The sequence below is a fragment of the Gopherus flavomarginatus genome, chromosome 1, assembly GCF_025201925.1.
Source record: "Gopherus flavomarginatus isolate rGopFla2 chromosome 1, rGopFla2.mat.asm, whole genome shotgun sequence".
NCBI classification, from domain to species: domain Eukaryota; kingdom Metazoa; phylum Chordata; order Testudines; family Testudinidae; genus Gopherus; species Gopherus flavomarginatus.
This window is the reverse complement of record NC_066617.1, coordinates 352,903,012-352,928,267: the sequence shown is the minus strand read 5'-3', so window position 1 is coordinate 352,928,267 and position 25,256 is coordinate 352,903,012. Positions and strand designations below refer to the sequence as shown.

The 25,256-nt window shown below is 43.0% G+C and overlaps 1 protein-coding gene and 1 long non-coding RNA gene across 14 annotated transcripts in view; one reads left to right on the top strand and one right to left on the bottom strand.

Moving 5' to 3' along the window:
• Positions 1-25,256, bottom strand: part of DLG2 (discs large MAGUK scaffold protein 2) — a 1,579,821-nt gene that overhangs the window by 419,635 nt on the left and 1,134,930 nt on the right. The window lies entirely within an intron of this gene.
• LOC127046009 (uncharacterized) lies at positions 7,117-10,468 on the top strand. The gene is made up of 2 exons (XR_007772894.1): positions 7,117-7,294; positions 9,353-10,468. It is a non-coding gene; the product is annotated as an uncharacterized LOC127046009 (long non-coding RNA).

Below are 25,256 nucleotides of genomic sequence, written 5' to 3'. Positions count from 1 at the left end.
ATGTGACCCATAGTCCAGCTGTGACCACTGAGTAAGACTGCCTACGCCCTGACCTGTTACAGGTATACATTTTTTATGACAATGCAATAACATTTTCTAAAATATTATTCCAGAATGAGGATGGCAGGCAAAGCAATCAAGTTGATAGGACAGCAAACTGAGAGTTACGAGACCTCTATTCTAAATCCTGCCACTGAGGTCTTCTGTATGACCTTGGGAACCTCTGTTTTCTCTCTTCACCCCTTGGTGATCCTAAACTGTAAGCTTATTAAAGCAAGGTCCGTCTCCATGTGTCAGTACCATGCCTAGCACAAAGCGGCCTTTAGGCACTACCATAACACAAATGAAATGACTGTCTTCTCTGTTTTGAATTGTTTGCTTTTTTGGTCAGTAGCCTGAGAGAAAGCTGATAAAAAAACTGTTGTCCATCTATATTGCAGATGTGATGTGTGTACTGTGGAACAAGGTCATTTTCCTATTCTTAAGGTAGCTGTTTAAGAAGTATTAGAATTCATAGTTACTTCTTTATGATTTAGACATAATTTGTAAATTGAAAAAAGATATGCCTCAAAAACTTTTCTTCCATCTTTACTGCACAAAGTGAAATTAGTGAACATGACCCTGTTCCTGCGACTGCATCCACAAGGAGGCCCACAGACTTTATTATGTCTCAGCATAGGAGCAGGACTGTGTACGTGCCATTTTCAGTAGACACTTATCACCTACCTTCGCAGCAGATCAAATCCACTGAGTGTGTGATATTATATAGTATGTCCTTTGTTTTCCTCCATTGTTGGTGTAATATTTTGCTCTAATTTTAGTTGGTGGGTTTAGTGTGAGGATGCTGGATGGTGTTGGTGGCCTGCAGTGACCTATATGATGTAGGGGTCCCTCCTGGCCTTAACTCTATTACTCTATGATTGAGAGACTAATCCTGTGCAGGTTCTTACTAAATCACTCATCCCTCAAATCCACAGGAGCTGAGGAAGTGCAGCATATTGCCGGATCAGTAAGATGTCACCAGTACGTTTACAAGGTGTTGCGGGAATGTATGCATCTCCCATTCATTTTCAAAGGCAGAGTTGCATAACCTATGAAACCAGTGCAAAGCTGCCTATAAGACTGCACAGCACAGTACTATGTATACTAAGGCTGCCTTTGGGACACACAAAGCCAAGAGCCAGCCTTGACGATGAATGATTATGGAAGAGCAGAAAGAGAGACAAGAAGTAACAACCATCCAAAAGAAAATACAGACAAGTAAGGAAAGAAGAGAAAGAAAATGGCACAAAATGACTAGACTACCCAGTATAGGTCACCTGTGATATAATGGTCCAAATTAGATAATCTAATGACCTCTGCTCCATTAAAATATATTAATCTAAATACGGAAGAAGAGACAAAGGGGATGATAAAATGAAGAAAGAAAATACTGGCAACAACTTTTAGGTTAGTGAAGTGAACTTAATGTATTTCTGTTGCTTTATTTTTTTATTTCCCCAGCAGACATTTTATATATCAAAGTTTTGGGGACATAAGAATGGCCATACTGTGTCAGACCAAAGGTCCATCTAGCCCAGTATCCCGTCAACTGACAGCAGCTAATGCTAGGTGCCCCAGAAGGAATGAACAGAACAGGTAATCATCAAGTGATTGGGATGTTTAAGATAGTTTGACTACTGTAAAAATTCACATAAGTTGTTAATTAAGACAGTTGTTTTAAATTACTGGAATATACTGAACAAGATTTTTAAAATACATTGTTTTCGACTGCTTTCATAACCTTTCAAAAAGACTTTAATTTCATTTTTTAGTTTAACACATTGTATTTAAATGTAGACTCTCCCACATCCCCCTCAACCTCAGAGGTGGGGACACTTTCTGAGGGTCGGGATGAGAAAGAAAACCATTGGTCACTTCAAAGATTGGCTCCCCCTTGTTTCTCTCATCCTTGTGGGCATTTATTCTCTGCACAACTTGACAGGTGCCTAGCACAATTACTCATTCAATAGGAGGTCCAGTTCCCTGATAAACTGCAGCTGGACTCGGAGTAGGAGAAGACATGTCCTAGAGAAGGTGGAGAATGGAACTGGGACTCCTAATGTCTGGCAAGGAAATAACCCCCTCTGCCCAACCCACACGAGGGGAGGACAGTGGGGACCCTGTAATGTGCTAGAACCAGGTTAATGGTGCAAAAGGTGGCAAGCTAAAAGCAGCCCCCGACCCTGGGTGACAGAGAGTGGTGGAGCTGAAGGCAGTGCCCACCTCCATGTGGTATGGGTTATGGAAGGAAGGATGATCTGTGCCCGACAAGTTATTGCCAGATAATTCCCAGAAGAGCAGCTTAATACAGTTGCAGCCCAGTTAAATCTAATTTCTAGTGTCCTGTCTTTCTTCTGGCAATGATTAATTTCAAGAAAGCCAAGGTAGCGACAATATTTGTATGAAAGCCAAGCAATTCAAAGTCAATGTTTATGCCATCACTTTTTTGATGGGGAGGAAAGGGACAGTAGGGGTTGCATAGTGGCTTGGGGTTTAAAACCAATTGTGGACCAAACTGAGTTAGCAGTAATGATCTGTAAAAGCAACTGTCAGAGAAAACAACAGCTGCAAGTCTGGAGAAAGATATCCGGGCAGAAGTGACAGGACAAAATAATATACAGAGATTGTGCAGCATGAGCAAGTGACAGTCTGTAAATTTGATATCACTCACATCTTTTTTGTTTTTTTGTGGTCTAAATTGATAACCATGTAAGTCAATTTCTGTCTAAAGGAAAACCTTCATGACAACCTTATAAGAGCTTAGCTGGCAATATCCTGGCAAATGTAAGTTTAATTGATAATATTCCAAAAACTGTTTACAGAACTGACATCAGACAGCTAACCCTTTAACCTAGAACATTTCCAATATGTAAATAATTCGAGTGTGCAGAGTAAATGCTTTCATTAAAAGCAACTAATAATTTTAATACAACTTCTAGTTTTAGTTAAGCCCGCATTTACATTTATTTTGTATTATATGTTGCACGAATGCAGTGTTTGGATACGTGTTTTAAGTCTGTCAGTGTATTAGCAAAAATACACAGTGTTTATACTTGGGATTCCTTATAACCCTTGGGAACACTGGGAGCATTCGTATCGGTTGCTTAATGTTGCTTTATTAATTATAGACATTTTAATGTAATAAATAGCTTGTCCCTATATAATACAGAAAATAAGGGTGGTGATAGGGGATATAGGTCGTCTGCTTCCTCATGGGGGGAGTATTGCATGCTGCTGTACCTCATTGCAATGAACAGTGACTGGGATGGGGGTTGGCATGTGGAAATAAAGCCTAGCAAGAGTTTCAGAGTCATAGATGGAAACCTCTCTGGGTTGAAGCAATCAGGAGCAGCTATCTTAGTTAGGCTCAGAAATGCCACACCCATCAATGGGTGAGGAACTTGATGGGGCCAGCAGTGAAAGGGGGACAGTCTCAATAGCAAGGGAGGGAGACAGAAGCAAGGGTAATTGGTAGCTCCTCCCATTGGGAGTCTCTGACACCATTGGTCAGCAGGGTGAGAGGGGTGCTGATTGGCCAGCATTACCCAGCTGCCAGCATTTTAACCCAGCACACGGCTATGTGGAATCTATTTCGGCTCCATTCCAGAAGCCCACCCTACCACCCAAACTGGGAACTTGGCCTGACAGATGCCGCGGATCTAGCCAATCATCTTTTTAGGAGGTCAAGAAGGAATTATTTTCTCCCAGGGACCAATTGGCAGAGGACCAGGGAGTTTTTTGCCTTCCTCGCAGCACCTTCAAGCCACAGTGGAGGTACTAGGTACTAAGGTACTAGGGTGGAGTTGTTTATTTGGTGCAACTTGTGGCCTGTTTCCAGTGCAGTTAACAGAATAAAATTAATAGTCCCAGAGGCAAAAGACCTGGGGTTTTGGTGTTGGGCCTTGGGCTCATGTGATGGGGTGAGATCTTGTGGCTTTCATGGTCTGAGGTCAGATCAATTAAATGACTGGTACAGGAGGGTATGGGTGATGGCTGGGGAGAGCCCTCTCCGTACAAAAGTTTAATAAAAGTTGACGCCTGCCACTTAATTCCAGGCATCTGTCTTCATATTTCCACTGTATCCACATAAACTAGAGCTGAGCAAACAACTGATTTTCCAGTTTGGTTGCAGCCATTTTGTGAATAGCTTAAAACAGTGGTTTTTAACCTTTTTTCCTTTGTGGACCCCTAAAAAATTTTGCGTGGAGGTGTAGACCCCTTTGGAAATCTTAGACATAGTCTGTGGACTCCCATAGGTCTGCAGACCACAGGTTGAAAACCACTAGCTTAAACTATTCATGTCAAATTTGTGAATAGTTTTGGGTCATTTGAAGCTTCATTTTTCAGCAAATAAATCACTTGCTGATAAGAAACCCAGACAGTGAGTTCTGGAAACATAAGTGTTGCCCTGTTAATTTACCATTAAGGCCCCGAATCACAGGTACAGCATAGGGAACCTGTTAGTGTAGGGCAAAGACTGTCGTGGTAAGCAGTGCATTTCTTGTTCCATCTCTTCCTCCGAGCTCATGTTTTTCTGACTTAAAGGGCAGAGAGTAAGACTAAGGAGAGTGGAGTGGAGAGACGCAGAGCCTAATGTTACCAAATTGAGAGTGTTTCATTGGCTGTTATACTGCTTGATCTGCATAGGAGGAGGAGTTATGCCTCCATTTTGAACCTGTGAAACTGAACCTGACAGTGAAATAAACTAACAATCAAAAAGTAATAAACATTCCAAGGTCAGGGTCCAATCCAGCTCAGGTTGTACAGCCTAGTTTCCCACAGGCATTCTCCCTCATCTGTCTCAAAAGCAGCCACCCTCATAGCCCTCCCCAGGAGTAGATGCAGAAGGGAAAAAGGAAACTGAGATGGAGTTAATCCCCTTTGGACCAGCGATGAGGTAATGCTCCTGTACCCAGCTCCCAAAGCATTGCTAAGAATATACTCAAGAGCTGTCCTCTGCAAAATCACTCTAAGCTTACAGAATTTAATCATTCTATATTCACTTGCTCTTTCTGAAAGGCATAGTTATATCAGTCATACATCAATTAAGTTGTCAATGCTAGTGTGATGTATTCTTCTAAGATGGGCTTCTAGTTCATCAAATTCCACTTAACTTAGGAAAGGAACACAGGTAAATTAACACAAGATCATTTGATTGATACCATTTGACTGATTAGATTTGACAGATAGCACAGTTATGGAAGCAACATAAATAAGACCCACAGAGACATGGCTAATTCTAAACAGGGTGCTGCAGAAAAAGGATTCCTCAGTTACTATTCCCCTTGACATATACGATTCTTTAACAGTTACCTCAACTATTTTGGCCTGGGGAGTTTGCTTATGAAAAAATGATTTGAATTACAAAATTAATTCAATTTTTAAAATAAATTAAAGCCAATGTGGGTGCTAGGGTCTTACAAAGAGCAGTTTAGAGACAGATTCTGCTCTAGATACTTAAGTTTAAACTGCCCTTTGTTTGAGTGAGTTCTTATGAATCTCTTCCCATCCTGGCTTATGTGACATTTTGTTCCAATAAAAGTTCCATAAATATAATTTAGCTAAATTTTGTATCCACTCAGAGGAAAGATCAAACAACTGTTAAATTCAGTTAAGACATTTTACAGTTCACAACATTTCACCAGAGTTCAGAAGAACTATCTGCATCTAGTACTATCAACTAGTACCCCAGCCTTCCCTCGAGCATTTGAGAGGGCTCTGACAATTGGACAATATGGCGATAGCCTGGGAAAGTATAACTGAAAAAACATCTAATTGATCCCATCACTATGCTTCTTTCTCAGGGTATTCTGTGAACTCAAAAGCATTAAGCATCTTCCTTAGTGTCTGACATTTAATATGACATATGTAATATTCTTCAGTTATTTCTCAATTTCAGGCAGAGTACGGCAGATGTACAATGCTTGTCGGTGAAAAGGATGCCCTTTGAAATTACCATTATATAGAAAAAGATGATAGTTGAACAGTATAATAGTTGAAGATATTAGTCTACTAATGTCCTCAACTATTATACAGTTCTACATTTCCTTTGCTCTTGGCTATGGAATCTATTGAGCTCAAGAAAGAGATTACCCCTGCATGTCTAAGCCTTTCCCTGCTGCTGAAGCAACACAGATGCTTGCCAGAGTTTAGACTCAGAAACTTTGTGCTGGCCACTATACACAGCAACACTGCTTGGAACCATTGGGTGTGGCAGAGGCAGTGCACAAAGCACTTTGTAAAGGATTAACAGGGAGTGCTTCACAATCCAGATTCTTCTCCTTGAGGCCATCGGCCTGCGTTGAGCCTGAGTTGTCAGAGCTCCTTAATCCCACATTTTTGTAGGTAAATTGAACACACTTCCTATGGAAATGACAAAGACTCTTATTATAACCATGGAACCCCACAGTTCCTTTTTTATAGAGTCATTTTTCAAGAGAGCCAGATTTTAGCTATAGCTCCTATCAGGTGAACAGTATAATATTTTCCACCTCATACCTGCCTTTCATTTGTTGATCCAAAACATTCAACGATATAATCATTAATTAACGATGTAGGGTTCTGCAGGGCTCCATCTTATCACTCCTCTTACTTAATGAGTGCATGAGGCTGTTGTCAGGGCTGTTGTTAGGGCATGTTAGGAGACATGGGTTGGAATGTATTCAGTAGGCTGAGGATACACAGCTTTATATTTTGACCTCGCTAGAGCTGTCAGTTGCATTACTTTGGGTCTGGAAGAGGGCTAACTGGCTGAGCAGCTAAAACTGGGATGATATCTGTGGTTGACTAAGCAGCCAAAAGAGATGGCAGGAAAATGATTGAGGGGGTTTGCAATCTGGGACCAGCCTGGTTGGATTCCCAGCTGCTATTAGAAAATCCAATAGTAGCTACAGTGAAGTCGGCCCTTCTCCATTTCAGATACAGACCATGAATTGTTACCCATGCCTTCATCACCTCAAAATCAGACTCCTGCAATGCCCAGGGTTGCCAATTTTGGTTGAATGTATTCCTGGAGATTTCATCACATGAAATAATCTTTAATGAAAGATTAATCTTTCATTTCTGGACACTCCAGGCCAATCCTGGAGAGTTGGCAACCCCAGCAATGCCCTCTGCCTGAGGCCACATTTTATTTGTGTGTTTCATCTGGATGAGATAAATCGATCCCAGAATCGATCCACCTTGGCAGGGGGAGTAAGCGGAGTCGATGGGGAAGCCGCGACAGTCAAGTCGCCGCCGTGAGGATGGCCAGGTAAGTCAAACTAAAATACTTCGACTTCAGCTACACGAATAGCGTAGCTGAAGTTGTATATCTTTGTTCGAACTGCCCCGCCAGTGTAGCACAGGCCTTAAGTGGTGTTTCTTCCTTTGAGAGCTGTAGAATGTCCTATGTGGATCAAAGGGAGACAGATGACACATACTAACCAGTACGTACTTCGAAACAAGCAGTTCATCCTAAGTATCTGAGGCCCATGACAGTTCATATCCTGGATGAGCCCTCTCATATGTGACAAGTTTTCTGGATATTTCTGGGCAGCGTTTCTAGCTGAGTTTCTCTGGTCTGTTCTCTGCATGTGTGTCCAAACATCTCAAACAAGCCCATCCCTCCTCCTCATTGCTTCTCTCCCTGCCTCTGGATGTAAAAATCAAATGCTGCAGTAGAATGCATGTGGCTTGCAACTGCCAGAAAGGAATTTGCTCCTAGCAGAGATTTATTTGCCTTTTGGCCTAGAATAAATGTTTGCGTTTGATTTAAATGCCCCACTGGGATTTGGGAGGAAGCACTATGACACAAATACTGACATATCTTCAAATATAGTAGCAAGAACCTCAATAGTAAACAATAAGAATACAGATACGGCAGATAATGTGTAGTGTTTGCATTATCACAATAAAGGCTAATTTTTTTGTGACCCTGATAAATGGCCTGAAAATATATTGTCACATTATTCTGTCTAAAAAGTAAATGTTCAACACCCATACATAAAACTTCTTATCCGCCCTTTTGCCTTCTTAAGACTTTTAAAGAATATTTCCTATTATGGATTTTTACATGCACATAGTTATCAAAAATATCATAGGCGGCTAGATTTCCTTTGGATACAGTTTAAGTGATAGGATGCAGAGAATTTTAAGACATGAATAAAATTTCTCATCACATGTTGTACATTCTCTATAATTTACATTTGTCTAAATAGATTTGAAGATAAAATACAATTTTGTATTCTCTTTTGACCTACTCAGTCATTTTACAGAATATTTCAAAACTCTTGTGGATATAAACAGGAAAGCAGTGTTCCTAATTATTTGCAATTAGCTGATTTTTAAAAAGAAGCTAATTAATGATAACTTGCATCTCACTAAAAACCATACATCAAAACATACTGTTATATTTCCACTAGCACAAATACTACGAAGAGAGAAAATCATTTAATGTCTGACTTGTATTGTTACTCTGTGAGTCATGACAAATATTTGAGTTAATGTAGCATGATCTTATCATACTGATCCTACACATTTCACATGAAAAAGCTAAATTATTGAAAAAGAACATACCTACAAGATCAACCACATAAGAATAAATTAGTCAGTCAGGGCCTGATTCCTTGAAAGTTGTGGCTTAAAGTTTCATGTAGCTTTTTCCTTTTAAATTTGTGTGCCGGCCATGCATATGCTTATATTGTAATTGGGCATGCAAACTGGCTCCATGCATGTACATTTTAATGCACACACAAGAATACAGATGGACGTTAGTCTCAACCTTCTGAAAGTCAAGTTACGGAGACATTATTTCGCCACTTCTACCCCTCAGATTCAGATCTCCCAAATTTGGGTTTATGAATTTAAATGTTGCAGGAGTTATGTCTGTTTGTTAACCCAACAATTAACTACTTTTATAACATTTGCCTTTTGTTACTCTCTTATTATAATTACAATATTGGATCAAGAATGGTTAGAGAAGAAAATTGAAGGCTAAAAATTCTTACATTTTACTCCCTCTGTGGCCTTAGCCAAGTATCTCAACTTTTTTACTCAAAGAGAAAATTATTCAGTGATTTTAATGACTAAAATGACTAAAACTAAGTACTAATTTACTTGTTACTGGCCAGTGAGTGCTTGGAACTACGCAAACAATTTGTTGGAATTTATAGAGCCATTTTAATAACTAATACATAAGGAAAGAGTGAGTTACTTGTGTTTAATGATAATTACTTAAAAATCAATACGTTTTCTTGAGAATTTAAAGCAACAGAAGTATTTATACATACAGCAAAGAGAATTTATTTAGGCCCATATTTCTTTCCTGCAGAAGTGATTCCAGTCTTGAAAAAACACCCCTTGGGAGATAGACAGAAGTGCCACATTCACTGAATCATGCTATCCTGGCGGGTGGAATGCCACGCTTCCCACAGATATAACAAGGCTTCAGATGGACTCGGGTTATTTGGCGATGCTTCTTTTTGATTTCCTGGGAATCTATGGGGTTTGGAGTTGAACCTGCAGGTGTCAACGGAAGAGGAAGCCCTCTCAACCTGCCTCCCACGCCCCAAAAAATCTAAAAGCTGAGGGGTTTTTTCCTTCAGTAGTTCCTCCAAATCTAAAAGCTGAGGGTTTTTTTCCGTCAATATTGGTATTTAATTGCTACAGTTTACCTTAAATTATTAAATATTATTCCAATTACTTACAGAATGGGCACATTATTTGCCACTCCTAAAAATTAAATTAGCAGGGCTTCATCTTGCAAACATGCACATCAGTGGTTGCAGGATCAAGCATAGTTTTAATATGATACATTTTTTCTATATGAAACCACTCACAAAACATGCTAAAGACTCCCATAGAATCTGGCAAATCTGTTTGTACAGATTGAAATCCATCACGGAGCACACAAACCTGACTCACAGGAAGACAATATCTATTTGTGATTTATTTTTTTAAAAATGATTTGCTGTATATCACATTAGCAGAGATTAGCAAGATGATTTATATTTCTAACTTGTTTACTGTGAGGTCACTGCTTCTTAAGTTGAGATGGCTGTTCTGTTAAAATATTTAATGATCTGTTACCAATTAAATGGAGGCAGAAAGATCAATCTGTCACTCTGCGATCTGCTTAACCACCACAAATGATTCTGTCAGGGAGAGTCATCAGTTACTTTTGTTTCTCATCTATCCGATTAAAGCATTTCAGCATTGATTCCCTTACTCCAGCTGCAAAGTAGAATCTATCTGAATGGAAATATTTTCTTGAAAAACTGCCTGATTGATGACATTTAAACTTGAACATACAAACTGAAATCAGATGTTATCTTGTAAATGGTCTTATCTATTCACAACCAAGTCATGAATAACTTGCCATTCATTTTGTTACTTTTGCCTTATAAAAGAGTGAGACATGGATTAAACAACTGTTTTTGCGTTGGAAGACTCTGAAATCTCCACTGTTACAAGTTACATATCACCTGTTTGGCGATGTTCTGAACAAGGAATGGAGATAAAAACATGATTGTATTGACTGAGATACAGCATTAACGTTAGACTCTGAAAACACTTGTTCAGGAACAACATGTTCTTGGTTTGGTTCTTTCCTCTGCGTTTCCATGCAGCTGTACTTCAGCCACTCAGTATACCGACGACAAGCAGGCTCATCTGCAATGCTCTACGAGATAAAGTGAAATAAAAATACTCCACAACAACAAACAATATAAAAGCTACCATTGCCGCTCACTAAGCTAATGGTGGTTCTCTCTTTTTCTATGAACACCAACCTGAGTGTTTTGTCAGGAAGAAGTATGATAGTTATCCAACATATTTAAAGAAAGAGGAATCTGGAGGGGCCCATATGTGAAATCTGCAGTCAGGAATATCAGACCTTCCAAGCGCACAAGCTTATCTGAAAACCAATACCTTATCCATGCTGAGAACAGGACAGTGCTAACTACAATAATATTTAAACATGGTTGTCTCAGGAATAGTTATATAGCAGGTTTTCTTTGATCAATGTGGTTTCCCTGGACATCATCATCAGGGCTTTTCAGACATCTGTGTTAAGACTCTGCTATTAATCTCCCTAGGTAGTTTATAGCAGGGTTTCTCAACCCCTGGGTCAGGACCCAAAATTGGGTTGTCAGAATGTTTCAAAGGGTCATGGCAGCTCCTGTGGCTCCTCCCACAGGGCTGGCTGGGCTCGCCTCCAGGCACTGCAACCTCTCGGGTCCCAGCGTCACTCAGGTTTGGCCCAGACATCATAATGATGGGAGTCTGGATAAGCCGAATTTGAGTCAGTGGCATGGCAACAGCATGAACTAGGTCACAACCTACTCACACAAATTTGATCCAGTCAGAGGGGTGGGGCCAAACCTCAGCAGTGCTGCAACCCCAGAGCTGAGAGCCGAGCCCTGCCAGCCCCTCAGTACAGGAGCTGCAGGAGCTTCCACTGTGGATAAATGCCGGGCAGGACCCAACCTCCACGGGGGGCAGGACCTGACCAAAACCACCCCAGGGCCTCCACCCCCAGACTATTTACTGGGTTGCGACAGGCCATAAACATTTACAAATGAATCTTGAGTCTGAAAAGGTTAAGAACCATTGGTCTATAATATGGTCCTAACATATAAATCTGATGAAAAGTCCCTGCTAATAACTGTCTGGGGAACCATACTAGAACTCAGTGAGCATGTACAGTGTCTCAGTATTTGGAAGCCAATGTAACTACACCTCTGTAGAAGGGTGGGACCGGGGCTCAACCCTCCCTGAGGGCGGAGGGGAGCCACACCGGCTCACCACACTCTGTCGGCCCGGGTCCTGCCCTTTACTTCAGGGCTGAGCGACAATGCACAGTCACTTGGGGGCTCCGGCCGTCTGCGGCAAGGCAGAGCAACAACACACAGTTAATCAGGAGCTCAGGCCTTTGGCTGCAAGGCAGAGCAACAGTATACAGTCAGTTGGGAGCTCAGGCCCTTTGTCTCAGCGCTGAGCAGCAATATACAGTCCCTTGGGAGCTCAGGTCCTTTGTCTCAGGGCTGAGCAGCAATATACAGTCACTTCGGGGCTCAGGCCCTCTGCTGCAGGGCTGAGCAACAACACAGTCAATTTGGGGCTCAGGCCCTCTGCTGCAGGGCTGAGCAACAATACACAGTGAGCTGGGAGTTCAAGCCCTCTGCTGCAGGGCTGAGCAACAACACAGTCAATTTGGGGCTCAGGCCCTCTGCTGCAGGGCTGAGCAACAATACACAGTGCGCTGGGAGTTCAAGCCCTCTGCTGCAGGGCTGAGCAACAATACACAGTGCGCTGGGAGTTCAAGCCCTCTGCTGCAGGGCTGAGCAACAATACACAGTGAGCTGGGAGTTCAAGCCCTCTGCTGCAGGGCTGAGTAACAATACACAGTTCAGGTGTATAAAGCCCAGGCCCTGGCTCAGGGCGGGGCAGCAAGCGACTCAGGGCTCAGGCTCTTCAGGACGGGCTGAGCAAACAACCAGTCTAAATGGCCTCCTAAGGCCAGGGGGAGAGAGGAGTCTGCCACCTTTGGAAGGGTGGCAGGGGGAACGCAGGCCCTCCCACTGCACTGCGTTCCAGCCCGGGGCCCTAGTAGAGGCTAACACCGCTGACGGTCAGTGGGGATCCTGACCGAAACACACTGACATAGGCTCAGGTGAACCTGCAGCATGACGGGTCGGCTGCCCCCGGGCCACTTCCAATCTCCCCCCACTGGGTACGTGCCATCCGCCGGCGCCGTCCGGTGGGTCCCAGACCATGGGCTCCTCAGGATACCGGGCGTTGGGAACTCCAGGTCATTCCTCTGTGTACGCGTGTGGGATGGCTCAGGCAGCTCTTCTAGATGCTGGGCATTGGGTAGGTCAGGCCAGCGCTCCTCCGGGTACCGAGCACGGGGTAGGTCAGGCCAGCGCTCCTCCAGGTACCGTGCACGGGGCAGGTCAGGCCAGCCCTCCTCCGGGTACCAAGCACAGGGCAGGCTGGGCCCGGCGGGAGCTCGGGCACCAGCGTCTGTCCTCTCTGGCAGCCTTTCTCCAACTAAGCGCCGGGGCCGGGCTTTTATACTTCCTGTCCCGCCCTTTGACTTCCGGTGGGTGGGGACAGGTGGTGGTGGCTCCGCCCCCTGCCGCGCCTGTTCTGGCTTGTCCCTCTCAGGTGCGGCGGGGAGTGAGGCCTCCTCGTTACAACCTCATAATATTGTTGAAGAAAGGAAAGACTATGTAAGGCAGAAGGTGAATGCTGGCGCAATCCGATTATCTGAAATCTCTAAGGCTACTTCAAACCTTGAAACTATTAGGCATTTATTTAATCAAGGGTTCTGACTCAGTGGATTCAGTAAATCAAGACTTCAAAGCCTGCAAGCCCATGATCTTATTTATAGGAAAACAGCATCCTGAGAGCAAGACCCAAGTGCTGGGTACAAAGTTCAGATTCAGCATTAAAGGGGCTGCGTCTGAGTGAAGGCATGCTGTCTAAAGTGCAGTAGCTGAGGCCTAGAGTTAAAGTAGAAAGTCCAATAGAGTCAAAGAGTCTTTGCAAAGACAGCCAGCTGTCTGTCCAAACTACTTGTCCAGGAGGCATATGATCCTGTTTCTGATAATAGAGAAGTCCAGAAAACAGGTAGGTCGTACTGGATGTGAATTAACACCAAACTGCCATGGCAATACTTAGTTCACATATTCATTAACATTTACAGATGTAGAGAGGATGCTATTGTAATAGTGGCTCCTATGTCTCTTAGACAGAAATAAAGCAAACAGAAGGCAACCAAAATACAAAATCACTGTCAAGGGCAAGCAAAGGAAATCGTTTATACTTAATCTCTTGTAGTCACAGCAGTTACTTCCACAATGTTATGGCTTGGCTATTTTTCTTTTTTCCATTCAGTGTTTGTCTTTCATGCTTTTTGGGCAAGGGCAATTTGAATCATTATCTACGTAATCCTCCTCACAAAAGCATCCCTCATTTCAACATTCTGCGGGTGGTGATGGTGCATAAACAAATTATGGCTATTTCCATGACATTACGGTGTGGGTAGCACTTGCTACTGTAGAATTTTTAGTATCTTTCCAAGCACAAGAGAAACAATTTGTAAGATGCTAGCTCAGACATTTGGTGATTTTTAGCAGGCATGACTATTACTCCTAGTACCTATAAACTATGGATGAATTTCACCTCTACCATATTGCCTACTGTTGATAATTAATTGTCAATAATCAATAACCAATTATTTGATAAAATTAACTGTGATTATAAGTTTAGTGAGAGGGTATAGTGGGGTTTACAAACCCCATACTGAGCATAGGCAGGAGGGAGAGGAGACTGCTTACATGCACTCAGACTGACCACACCCCCTCAGAACTGCCACTTTTGGAGCAATGCACCCACAGATGAGGCCAATAAAGAAAACAAGCCCAGCTATAAAGGAGGGAACAGGGAAAAGGTAGAAGAAATGTCTGGGATAACAGAGGGGCAATGGCCTTATGTCAGGATGTGTCTAAGAAACTGACAAGGAAATTAAAGAAGACTGCAAGTCCTGGAAGTTAAGGGCTGATGGACTCAATTTAGGTTAAGAGTTTATGGACTGGTCTAACTGTAAGTGAATTGAAAGGAACCAGTTAGGAGAAAGCTGGAACACCTAGAGAGGATGCACCAAAAGCAACTGACAGAGAGGTTTTCTTTAGTGTGGATTTGTTTAATAACAACAAACTGTGACTAAATCAGCTTTGTTTGGGTTTAATTTAGCCAAGACAGCACATACACAGAGAGGCATACAGTTATTATATTACTAAGACATTTCCTACAGCTCACAATATGCTAGAGGTCACTGCTTGGTAAAATTCCACTCTTTAAAATTAGCTACATTTATCCTTCATCCTTCTTCACTCCATCCATATCCCCTTGCATTTTTGGGAGTGGGAATAATGGAGTGTCTACTCCACACAAGTTAGAGCAGGCCAAGTGAGTTTAATTAATCTGATTGGCTGCACCTGGGAGTTATCGGGGTTTGAAGAATTGATACATAATGGAGCCCAGCTGAGAAGTAACAGCAGGGGCTGGTATAAAGCCAGGAAATTGTCAGAAGACAGGAGCTGAAGGGGAAGCAGCCTGCAGTCACTCTCTGGGATTAGGGAGGTGTGTTTGAGGCTACGGAGTTCAGTAGTCTGCAGTTACTCCCTGGGAGGAGGTAGTTTGAGCTGGTACACCCAGAGTAGGGGAGCCAGAAGTTGTAGAAAGGAGTTCAAGGAAAGAGCACCAGGGTCTGAGGGAAAGCAGACCAGATAAGGGGTCCCTAGACTGGAACACGAAGTAGTGGGTGGGCCTGGATTCCACTACCAGTTGCTGGGAAAGCAGCACTGGAGCCGGCCTTGGGCTGCTGATGCAGTGGGACTTTGATACCCCAGGAGGGGAAGACTGTACCATGATCTAGCCAGAGGCTTGAGTCATGAAAAAAGAATACCCAAAGTCCAAGAGTGAGAGAGACACACAGGGCAAAGACATCAGCACTGGGCCTGAATGGAGCTAATCCCCAGAGCAATCAGGAGGAGACACACCAACAGTGAGTAGACCCCATGACAATGGGAAACTATGTTTTTCCATTTGTTCTGTTAAACTCATAGCACATTTTTGTGGACTGCAAAACAACAACAAATAATTTGCAGCAACAACAAACTGATCTCTCATACTTGCAACTACCATTTGCCAAAGAAAAGCTTTCAGAAATATCATAAGGAAATTGGCTCTTTTGCTTAGGCAAAGGATGTGTACATCGTTCATGGATTCCTAAGAATCCCTTGCCATTATGTCCGATTTTATCATCCCCTTGCACTCTTGAGGTCCTGCACTGCAACCGTCGCCTCCACCCAAGGTGAGGGATTGGAGAGAACTAATTGTACAATCCAGACAAACTGCTCCTTAAGGGCCACACAGATCATTGTTGAAAACATAAAGCCTACACTGATGTGTACAATCATGGTGTTGGTCCTGCTTTGAGCAGGGGATTGGACTGGATGATCTCCTGAGGTCTCTTCCAACTCTAATATTATATAATTCTAAAACGCCGGGTTTCATGTTTTTGAAGCACTATATAAATACCTGTTAATATCAATGCGACACAACAAACTCCCTCTGCCCACCCAGAAGCTCTGTCTCTGTACTGGTCCCAAAGTTGCTATTCATCTCAGGAGTGACAGGCTAAAAGTAGGAGATCAAGTCTTCCATTTTGCCTTTTTAACATAGTTTTCAACTCATGCTAAAATGTACTGTACCAAGAAAGAATTTATATTCTATTGTAGGTTGTCTGAAAAGTAACAATCTTTCATGTAGAGAAAGAGGAGCCTCCTTGCCACCAGCAGAAGAGAGAATTTCTGGCATGAAAAGATCTTAAGGGAGCCTCTCTGCAGAGGAGGGCAAGTAAATGGAAAAGAAACCCTCCCACAGATGTCCTGGTTTACCAGCTGGCAGGGCGGAGAGTACTCTATACCATCGGAATTATTGTCCTGAAGTGACAGCTGAGAAAGGAATTCCCTTAAAATAGCAGGTCCATCTAAAACACATCTGTTAAATAAAGAGAGGCTGCAAATTCTGGGAATAATTAACATAAAAGTTAAAAGATGATAAAGGAAAAGCAGCTTTCCAAAGTAGTTGGGCAAACTAGTTCTAAACCAATGAGAAATGGGCCCAAACTAAAAAAACAGATGCAAATCCCCCACTTCATAGCTCGGACCCATCTATACAAAATTCAAAGTAGGAGTTGTAATCTCATTTTCATTTAAACTTGCTGCAATTACAAACAAAGCTTCACAATAGGGAAGATGCAGCAGGAGTGTACGAGCTACTGGAGGAACCTGGTTACAGCAAGAGGAACGTTCAGAATGCAAATAGTCCCCCGTATCATTTGGTAGCTGAATTCTAACTGAATCAACTGTTTCTCTCATACATTCCCAAAACCCATTTACTCGTCTTTCTCCTTGTTTCAGACAGCAGAGGAATTATGTTCACAATCTAATTTTTTTTTAAAATAGGCCTCTAAATAGTATTTCAATCACCATCCCACTTGTATTTTTTTAAAATGAACTCTAAATCATTGCCTAATCTGTATTTAAGATTCTGTAATGTTCTGAAATTCTGATTTTCACACTTTCGCAGAAGGTTGAGGGATCCTGATTGACTGCCAATGTTACTGTTCCTTCTCTAAGAGTATTCCATTATTACACGCATATTTAAAATAATTAGATATAGCTCCAAAATGAAATAATTTTTATTAAATATAATCCATTCTTTCCGGAGGTACATTTTATGGTATAGCAGTATTTCACTGAAACCACGTGGTCTCTCTAACACATCTCAGGAAAGATGTTGGATTCCTAACACATTATTGATAATCTACAAAAATCTATTGTGTTTGCAAATAACTAGCTAAACGGGCAAGTCCCTGTACTGTAACATCACTTGTTTTATTTTTGCCTTTGTTTTATATTCACACCACCAATGTCTCTCAATAGAGCAGTGTCACCTTGTGAACCATGTAGTCACAGAGCCACAATGTTCAGCTAACGTTCCTGTCATAACCTTAGTCCCAGATTTGGACCTTAGCGTCCAAAATATGGGGGTTAGCATGAAAACCTCCAAGCTTAGTTACCAGCTTGGACCTGGTACCTGCTGCCACCACCCAAAAAATTAGAGTGTTTTGGGGCACTCTGGTCCCCCTGAAAAACCTTCCCTGGGGACCCCAAGACCCAAATCCCTTGAGTCTCACAACCAAGGGAAATAATCCTTTTTCCCTTCCCCCCTCCAGGTGCTCCTGGAGAGATACACAGACACAAGCTCTGTGAATCCAAACAGAGTGACTCCCCCTCTCCATTCCCAGTCCTGGAAACAAAAAGCACTTTCCTATTCCCCCAGAGGGAATGCAAAATCAGGCTAGCAAATCCAACACACAGATCTCCCCGATTTCTTCCTCCCACCAATTCCCTGGTGAGTACAGACTCAATTTCCCTGAAATTTCCCAGTAAAGAAAACTTCAACAGGTCTTAAAAGAAAGCTTTATATAAAAAAGAAAGGAAAAATACATACAAATGGTCTCTCTGTATTAAGGTGATAAAATACAGGGTCGATTGCTTAAAAGAATATTGAATAAACAGCCTTATTCAAAAAGAATACAAATCAAAGCACTCCAGCACTTATATTCATGCAAATACCAAAGAAAAGAAACCATATAACTTACAATCTGATCTCTTTGTCCTTACACTTAGAAACAGAAGACTAGAAAGTAGAAACTACTTCTCCAAAGCTCAGAGAAAGCAGGCAGACAGAAAACAAAGACTCAGACACAAACTTCCCTCCACCCAGAGTTGAAAAAATCCGGTTTTCTGATTGGTCCTCTGGTCAGGTGCTTCAGGTGAAAGAGTCATTAACCCTTAGCTATCTGTTTATGACAGTTCCTTCTAGCTTTTAGCACAATGGTTAGAGAATTCACCTGGAATGTGAGATACCTGAATTCAATTCCTCCATTTACCTGATGTTGAAAAGGGCTTTGAGTTTGGGTTCCCCACGTTGCAGAAGGATGCTCTAGTCACTGGGCTATGGGATATGCTGGTATGGGGCTTTCTCAATCTCTCCTGTTGAAGCTGTTCCACTTTGTAAATAGTCACTGGAGCAAGGACTAGAGTCTCCCACACCCTAGCTGATTGTCCTAACCACCAGGCTAGAAAGTCATTCTCATTTACTTTCCATTGACTATTAACTGTCATTCATCATAACAAAAACAGCATTCTACTTACAATATATCTGGTACATGCCCCAGAACAGATGGACTTTACTAGGAAGGGAAGTTTAAAAAAGGAAGAAAAGTTGGTGGTGATAAATGAAGAAACTGTCTCCTTCACCTCTCTTAAACTCTTGAGTTTTCATCCCTAACATGCGTGGAACAATCTTTTGTTTGTTGTTTTGCTTTGTGAGTCTTTTTTTCATGATACAGACAAAGGTATCACAGATCCCGCAAAGGTATTAAGTATGACCCCACAGTTTGGACATTGGTCTTTCCCGCATCTCCCATTCACAGGCCTAAAGCCATGACTATGCTACAAACTTTGTTCAAGGCAAGTTAGGCTGGCATAAAATCATTGCAGTTTTGGCTCCTTCCAGCAGCATTATGTTTAGTCACTAGGCATGCTTGTGTTGATGCACAGTGTGGTGCACCCAAGGGTAGGTTATGCCAGTGTGCAACTTTCCATCATCCAGCGTGCTGTCTTTTGGGAAAACTTGGTGATTCATGGTAGGAAAGAAATGAGTCACACAAGGGTGAAAGGGAGCAAAAGGTCAAATTCCCATCATGCAACTTTATGCATCACATACTGCTATCCATTTCCTACAATTTTTGCACCTTTTTCTTTAAATCTCAGAAACCCGCATGGCACTTCTCACTGTCCGCCATCTCTGTCATAAACATGGAGCCCACACACATGGAGCTCTGCTCTACTGTCACGAGGGCGGCAAATACAGGATGAAAAATCCTCCAGGATTTTCAGAGCCGCAGGAAGAACCACAACAACAGGGGACATGGTGGTTTTTGTGGAGAACAGATTGCTGTGTAACACAGCAAAAAACAATTCCAGGTTTTCATCTGTTTTTATTAAAACTATTTGTTTTAAAAGCTCTTTTGCTTCCAATCTGATCTGCAAATTCTTCTTTCCCTATCCTTCTGCTCTGTTGCAGGCACAATTCCTTAAGATGAATAGCGTTCTGCTGGGTCCGCATCTTCAGTAACTATTTCTGCAGCAGCTTAGTAATGATCTTAATGTTCATGGTTGTATTTTTACAGCCATCTCAGCTGGCTATTAAAAGGCAGCATTGCACTTGAAAATTGCTACTGCACCACTTCAGAAATACTTACAATGATGAGGATGCAGAGAGTGCTGTAATTTCAGTAGAGACCTCATGCTTCACGAATGACTTATAAAAACAGATGGTTATAATTTATTATGAGTAGATGTCACTTTAAATTATTACTCCAGGAAGTTAATAACTGGGGGAGAATTATTAAGAATTAGGTGACTTTTTAAAAATATTACCAAAAATCAGACTTTGCTGCAGTTTTCTCATCATTAGCATAGAAGTATTGTAATGACCAGTATAGACAGCACCACCATCAACAGGGGGTGTTATATCTTTATCTTAGTGATAACTTGTTGTCTTGCATGTTATGTTGGGAGGAGGGAGAATTACTAAGAAATTAAGTCCTGCCTTTGGTGCTGGAGTTGTTACTTGCAGTTTCCCAATAAATAATTTGAATTCTGTGTCAGTATTACAATATGATCTCTGCCTTATTCTACTATAAAATGAAAACAACAGAACAGTTGTTAGGTTTGCCTCTTCTATTTCAAAAATCATCCTGATGCCAAAGGAAGATTCTGAAACCAACAGGACATCCACAGTCTAAAAAAAGAGTGAAAACACACTTAGGCCAAACAGCCTTGTTGAAAGCAGGAACAACTTCACTAAAGTCAACCGATTAACATTTGCTTACAGGCAGGGTTGAATTTGGCCAAATGTAATTACATCCAAATGTCATTACCACACTCTGTTGCATAATGCTATACAATAACCATGTTCTGATGGCAAGGACACACTGAAGAAGAGACAGCCTTAAGTTTCTTCCCTCACCTGAGAAAAATGCTAGGGAGTTGGAATGTAGCAAATATTGCAGCTATTTCATATTATCGTATCAAAACCATTACCCTTTGCAAAAGTATTGTACAGGATTTTGTGTTTGACAAAGATGAAGCAATGCAGAGCATGGCACTTATTCTTGGGATGCATATTGTTTACTGAAGAACCAAAGCAGCATATCTATCATTTAGGACAGTAACTGCAATGGACACATTTGCCTTACACTCAGCCAAGCAACACTATTCCTATGGGATGGTGAAGCAATAGTCTAGAAAACCTACACACTCTCAAAAAAGCATATTTTCTTCAAAGCACTTGACTGCTATTGTAATAAGCTGTGTAGTAGGCCTGCTTCACTTCTCCCCTGCAACCAGAAAATAGTCAGTCACAGGCTAGACTGTAAGAGCAAAGGTGTCCTGTGTAATCAAAAAGCTATTTTCCTTTGAAATCACTAGAAACAAGTGTTAGTTTTTTTTTATAAAATGGAAGGAGCAGCCTTCCTGCTCTTTGAAAATTGGGAAGTAAAATTGACAGTCTGGGCAGATCAGTTTTAAGACGTTGGGGCCCAAAGGAGATAAGTGGGCTAATGCATTTTTTGTTCCATGAGACACCGCATAATGAACAGAATGGTGATACAGACTTACTCCTAGTCAAACTAGAGGATATGAATTTAAGTCTGACGAAAACAAAGGAACTTATATCACTCACCTCTTTTTATTTCCACTATTCAGTAGGAGCAATAATGTATTAAAATAACAAAATGACAACTAGTTCTATTAAAGAGACTCTCAATTTAGGGATATCAATTCAGTGCCGCTGGCAGAAACTAACCTACACTGATAGGCATGGTTTCTTGCAAGATAGAAAAGTCTAATGTGAGAAGTCATGCCTATCAGTGAAATATTGTTCTAGGCGATGGTGCTGAATCAATATGCTAAAACTGGGACAGTCTGTAATGTGACTAGCTGGAGCATTTGTTCTTGCTTGTATTAAATTGAGATCCACTAAAATAATGAAATTCCATAGCCAAATGTTGTGGCTGTATGGATTATGTAGCATTTTTTTTCAGTTCCAATTGTGCTAGGTTTTATAAGACTGAGGGCTTGTCTACATCAGAAAGTTGCAGCGCTGGTGAGGGAGTTACAGCGCTGCAACTTAGGAGGTGTACACATCTGCAGGGCACCACCAGCGCTGCAACTCCCTGTTTGCAGCGCTGGCCGTACTCCCGTTTTGTCTCGGGTGTAGAGGATCCAGCGCTGGTGATCCAGCGCTGGTAATCAAGTGTAGACACTTACCAGCGCTTTTCTTGACCTCCGTGGAATAAGCAGGTATCCCAGCATACCTGAGGAAGCCTCTGGTAATCAAGCTGGTCTCCTTCCCCGTCTTGCTCTCGCGTTCCCCGAACCCCGAGCAAGCAGGTCTCCTTCCCTGCGGTTTGCAGGGTGGTTCGGGGAACGCGAGAGCAAACCGCGGCGAAGCTGGTCTCCTTCGCCGGTTTGCTCTCGCGTTCCCCGAACAAGCAGGTCTCCTTCCCTGCGGTTTGCAGGGTGGTTCGGGGAACGCGAGAGCAAACCGCGGCGAAGCTGGTCTCCTTTCCCGGTTTGCTCTCTCGTTCCCCGAACCCCCGAGCAAGCAGGTCTCCTTCCCTGCGGTTTGCAGGGTGGTTCGGGGAACGCGAGAGCAAACCGGGAAAGGAGACCAGCTCCGCCGCGGTTTGCTCTCGCGTTCCCCGAACAAGCAGGTCTCCTTCCCTGCGGTTTGCAGGGTGGTTCGGGGAACGCGAGAGCAAACCGCGGCGAAGCTGGTCTCCTTTCCCGGTTTGCTCTCGCGTTCCCCGAACCCCCCTTGAAGCCGCCCAACAGCGCTGCAGTGTGGCCACATCTAACACCACTTGCAGCGCTGGTTGCTGTAAGTGTGGCCACTCTGCAGCGCTGGCCCTATACAGCTGTACTAATACAGCTGTAACAACCAGCGCTGCAAAATTTTAGATGTAGACATGGCCAAAGAAATAAGGGAAGGTGGCCGCCCTATCCCCTGGCCCGGTGTTAATCGCAATCTCCCCTCTAAGTAGTTGATGACTCATGCGATTGTTCTCTGGCTAGCAGTTAGGGAAGGTTTGCCAGCCTCTCAATTGTTGCACAGCTCTTGCTTTAAAGTTGCTCCACTATGCTCTCTGTATTATGTCTGGAGACTACAGGAAAGGAGCAGGGAAGAGAAAGCAGGAGTTAATTCACAGGAGGAGAAGGGAAGCTGATGAAACGTTTCTAATCCCATCTTTAGGCATGAATTGGACCTTGAATTTATTCTTATACTGAAATGTAAGGCTGATGCCCTCAGGCTACACAACAATTTACAAATTTGGCCAAGAATGAGTTCTGGGAAGAAGCAGAGCTGGCCAGAGTCACCAGGTGTCCGGTGTTTGACCATTAGAGGTTTGGTCAGTGGCGCATCAGGGCTAAGGGAAGCTCTTTGCCTGCCGTGGCTCTGTGCGGCTCCCGGTAGCAGCAGCATGTCCCCCTTCCGGCTCCTATGCAGAGGGGCAGACAGGGGGCTCCATATTCTCCCCTGCCCCAAGCACAGGCCCTGCAGCTCCCATTTGCCAGTAACTGTGGCAAATGGGAGCTGCGGAGGCAGCGCCACCTTGATCCTGCACCTCAGACCCCTACACCCCAACTCTCTGCCCCAGCCCTGATCCCCCTCCTGCCCTCCAAACCCCTCAGTCCCAGCCTGGAGCACCCTCCTGCACCTCAAGCCCCTCATGCCCAGCTCCACCCCAGAGCCTGCACCTCCAGCTGGTGACCTCACCCTGAGCCAGCCTGGTGAAAATGAGTGAGTGAGGGTGGGGAGAGCAAGCGATGGGTGGGGGGAAGTGTGAGCAGAGGTGTGGCCTTAGATAAGGGACGGGACCTCAGAGGAGGAGCAGGGCAGGGGGGTGAGGCAAGGGTGTTCGGTTTTGTGCGAGTAGAAAGTTGGCAACCCTATGGCCAAAGCTGGTTAAGTCAGAATGGCTGGCAGCTCCTTAGCTGACTACTAAGCACAATACTACAATGAAATGATTCTTCTTGTAATATCTCCCCAAAGATCAACTATTTTAGTTTCTTTTACTATGGTAAAAATACACAGCTACAGGTACTGTACATATACTGCAGCAGAAGGACTAGAAAATGTCTATTAGTTTTAAGTGGTATAACCAATTAACCATATATACCAGTGGTGGGCAACCTACGGGCTGCAGGCCGCACATGGCCCATCAAGGTAATCCATAGGCGAGCTGTGGCCACTGGGAGCTGCAAGTGGCCGTGCCTGAGGACGGTCCAAGTAAACAAACTGTCTCGCGGCCTGCCAGCAGATTACCCTGACGGGCTGCATGCAGCCCATGGGCCACAAGTCATCTACTACTGATATATACAGATGACAAAAATTACAGCAGCTATTAATGTTGATCTTATAACTACACATTTTAGAGGTCTCTGATGCATGTTTGGGCCGATATTCTCAAAATCAGTCACTACTTTTGAGTAATTCTAATTCTCATTGCCCAACTTGAGTTACATTTGACCTGATTTTCATAAATGCTGAGCATCAGTAGCTATAACTGAAAATAGTGACCACTTTTAAAAATATGGCTATTGATACTAAGGAAGCTAAAAAGTATATTTTCAAGGAGAAACAGTTCTAAACTGTGCTCTGTGAACAACCATAGATCCACAGTGTCTTTCCTGATATTCCCCAGACTGCCACATTATGAACAACTTCAAATAAAAACATTCATATTTCTGGCGTCCCAGTTCAGTGCCTTACTCATAAGACTCAAATCCCAATCCTCCTTATGTATGATCAGGAATTTAGGGTTTCGTTCAAAACTGAAAAGACTCTATTGTTCCAAATGATTTCAATAAAACAATATAAATCTTGTTTTCAACCTGAAATTCAAAGCAAATTTTAGAGGGTGAAAATCATCATAAACCAGAACTAAGTATCTGTTTGTACAATGCCCTCCAAAGTAACAGTGCTAAGGGTTGCCAAGCTGCATTCAATGCCCAATACTACTGAACCTACAACTGCAAGAAAAATGACTTTGAACAGGAAATAACTATGAGGGAATGGTGTTGACATTTTCATGGTGACCACTGTTATCTGCTACCATCTGAAGTACAGAGAGAGTACCCTTTAAATCTGGCTTGGTCAGGGATCCCCAACACAGTGCCCGCGGGCGCAATGGGGCCCACGGGGGCATCTAAATGCGCCCGCGTCCTGGCCAGCAGTGGAGCATCTGCCAAAATGCCACCAAATTTCTGCGGCATTTCGGCAGTGACGCCCCTCGATGATGCCACTTGCCGCCGACAAGTGACGTCATCGAGAGGCGTCGCTGCCGAAATGCCGCAGAAATTCCGCGGCATTTCAGCGGATGCTCCAACGCCGCCACGGCCCTTCGTCTGGCGCCTGCCAGACGAAAAGGTTGGGGACCACTGGGTTTGGTAGTTAAAAATGATAGATTTCTTTTTTAACTTACTACTGTATTTACAAAAACAAAAAGGCCCAATCTTGCA